The sequence below is a fragment of the Mandrillus leucophaeus genome, unplaced genomic scaffold (genome assembly GCF_000951045.1).
Source record: "Mandrillus leucophaeus isolate KB7577 unplaced genomic scaffold, Mleu.le_1.0 Scaffold392, whole genome shotgun sequence".
NCBI classification, from domain to species: Eukaryota; Metazoa; Chordata; class Mammalia; order Primates; family Cercopithecidae; genus Mandrillus; species Mandrillus leucophaeus.
This window is the reverse complement of record NW_012104165.1, coordinates 1522776-1526567: the sequence shown is the minus strand read 5'-3', so window position 1 is coordinate 1526567 and position 3792 is coordinate 1522776.

Genomic DNA, 3792 nt, shown 5'->3' with positions numbered 1-3792 from the left:
ACCAACATGGCACAAGTATACATATGTAACAAACCTGCACGTTGTGCACATGTACCCTAGAACTTAAAGTATAATAATAATAATAATAATAAAGAAAATAAATAAATAAAAACAAAATTTTAAATAATTTGAAAAAATATAAGATCATATTTTAATCTTATAGGGTTAGAAAATATTTTCTTAAACAATATCCAAATAGTACAATCCATATAAAAATAAAAATAAATTTAACTAAATTAACCATAAAATCTTCTGTGCTCAGAAGATACCATAAGCAAAACAGAGAGATAGACCTCCAATTGGGATGTCAGAGATGGATCCAGGTTTTGTAGAACCTGAATCCTGTATAATCTGGAGGACCCTTTTGAAAAATAGAATACAAAATTATGAATGTGTAATTACTACAAATGCTCTTGCAGCCTTCAAAGCAACCCAGGCAAGTGAAGAATCCTAAGTATCAAAGATGTATAAAGAGCTTTTCATAAATCAGTAATAAAAAGACCAACAGTCCAAGAGGAAAGCATACAATGATACGAAACCAGTAATTAACAAATAAGGAAATACAAATTAGAAGATTCTCACTGATAACAGAAAAATGCAAATTTTAAAAATCATATATAAAATTATAACAATAAGACTGGAATAAGTTTTAAAGTCCAGTGATACCAAAAGTTGAAGAAACCACTGCACTCCATAGGCGACAGAGCCAGACTCTGTCTCAAAAAAACAAACAAACAAACAAAAAAGGTCGAAGAGGATGTTGACTAGCAAGAACTCTCACACAGTTTATACAGAAGGAGTATAAACTGATAGTAATTTAGCAATATCAGTGCACAGATTTCCAGCTAGCACATTGTGGCACATAGTTGGGCTATGAATGTATGACAGGTGTGCTGTTGAGATACAGATCTCCTGAGAGAGGCCAGGCAAGACTATGGGAAATTAATATCTGTAGTTCTGGTTGCTTCCAGCCACAATCAACTTTATACATTGCTTCCAGTTTGTTATATAATTATCACTTATGTACCATGAGAGGAGAAGGGTTGAGAATAACTGTTTCCGTTAGAATTCTTAGTTGCAAGCATCAGAATCCACTCTACAGAGGAAATGGTACAAGAATTTATTAAGAATATCAGTTGACTTAGAGTCTCCTGAAAGGCCAGAGAAAACACTAGAATTATGCAGTCAGGAAAAAAATGCCCAAATTTCACTCCCAGACTGCTCAAACAAGCAATCCCACAACAGTGGATAATTACCATCATTTTCAGTATGAGCACGAAACACAGGAAACTACAGCATGCATCTTGGTCACTTTTGCTGCTAAAAGTTCTTAACATGACCATACTGCCACTCTCATATACAGAATTCTGCACAGCATCCCCTTCCTCAAAGTGCTGTCTTCTAAATTGAAGGTTTTCATGAATGCATCTTATTGGCAAAACCTATGTTACATGCCTGCTTACTACCAGCAGGGGAAGTTAAAAAATGGGTTTTTCTAGCACCTACCTTAAAGAGGTAGGAGTTATAACGGGGGAAAGTCACAGCTATAGGAAGGGTGCTCCAAGTATTCTGGGTAGCCACAAATATGTCAAATATTCACAACATCCACTACAATGCAGAGAAATGTACCCCTTTAGCAATTTCACTACTGGGTAAATGTCATTTAAAAAAAGCTAAATGCACTAGTGATGTTCTCACACATCCACGAAAGATGCACAAGAATGTTCTTGACAACACTGTTTGTAAACAATTTAGTTCACACCAATAGGAGAATGATGAATATATTGGGGTACATTTATAATCTGGAATAGTGTACAGTAGTGAAAACGACCAGGTGCAGTGGCTCAAGCCTATAATCCCGACACTTTGGGAGTCCAAGGTGGGCAGATCACAAGGTCAGGAAGGAGTTCAAGACCAGCCTGACCAAAATGGTGAAACCCCCATCTCTACTAAAATACAAAAATTAGCTGGGCATGGTGGCATGTGCCTGTAATCCCAGCTACTCAGGAGGCTGAGGCAGGAGAATCGCTGGAACCCAACAGGTGGAGGTTGCAGTGAGCCGAGATTGCGCCACTGCACTCCTGGGCGACAGAGCGAGACTCCTTCTCAAACAAAACAAAACAAAACAAAACAAAACATGTAAAGGATTAGGCAAAAAAGATTAGTAAAGAAATATTTTAAAAACACACACACATATATAAACACACACACATACACACCCCTCATTTATGGATATTTTTAAAGTTATAGATAGATGCACAATCTAAAATCTTCATGAAAATGAAAGCCACCAAATTCTGGGATGGTTGCCATTTCTTTTTTGTCTTTCTTTTCTTTACTTTTTCAGACAGGGTCTCATTCTGTCGCTCAGGCTGGAGTGCAGTGCAGTGGCACAATCACAGCTCACTGAAGCCTCTACTTCCTGGCCTCAAGCAATCCTCCCACCTCAGTCTCCTGAGTAGCTGGGACTACAGGCGTGTACCACCTCAACATTACTAATCATCAGGGAAATGCAAATCAAACTACAATGAGATATCATATGATTTCAGTCAGAATAGTTCTGCTAAATCAAAAAAGAAAAAAAAAAAAAAAAAAAAAAAAACAGACGCTAATGAAGATGCAGAGAAAGGGGAACTTTCATACACTGTTTGTGGGAGTGTACATTGTATAGGATAGCCATTATGGAAAACACTGTGGAGTTTCTCACAAAACTAAAAATAGAACTATCAATCCAGCAATCCCACTCCTGGGTATTTATCCAAAGGAAAGGAAATCAGTATATCAAAGAGATGCATGGACCCCCATGTTTATTGCAGTATTATTCACAATAGCAAAGATACCAAATCAATGTACGTGTCCATCAGTAGATGAATGAATAAAGAAAATGTGGTATATTTAAGTAATGAAATATTATTCTGCCATTAAAAAAGAAGAAAATCATATCATTTGCAGGAACATGGATAGAACTGGAGATTATTATGATACGTGAAATAAGCCAGATGTAGAAAGACAAATATCACATATACTCATATGTGGGAACTAATAAAGTTGATCTAATGAAGGCAGACAGTAGAATGATAGTTATTAGAGGCTGGGATGGATGTGGGTGTAGGGGTGAAGAGAGGTTGGTTAATGATACAAACATAGTTACATTAAAGCAATACATTATAATGTTAGTTGAGTACAGTGACTATAGTTAACAATTTATCATACATTTCAAAATACTTAGAAGTGAGATTTGAAATGTTCTCAACAGAGAGAAATTATAAATGCTCGTAGTGATGGATATCCTAAATACCCTGACTTGAGCATTACACATTCTATGCATGTAACAAAATATCACCTGTACCCCATAAATATGTACAAATATTATGCATCAATAAAACAGATAAATACATAAATATTTTGAAGATAAATCTGATAGGAGTTTGATGGATTTTATGTGAGGGTTAAAAAAACAGAGATGCCCAAGTTTCTGATTTGGACAAGTGGACAAAAGGGATGTTGGAAGAGGATCAGATTTGGGTGCAGAGATTACAAGTTTGGCTTTGAACATGTTTTGTTTGAGATGCCTTTAAGGCACCTAAACATAGAAGGAAAAACAATCATGACATTCAGCCACGGATTCAAATCAAATCTGGAGATGTGAATTTGAGACACATCCACAAATAAAATGAGATACCACTAAACTGACCAAAAATTTAGAAAAGTTGTAACACTTGTTGCTCTTTGAAATGTGAGGTGGTTACAGCCTTTTGGAAAGCAAACTAACAGCATCTGTTGTTAAAAATA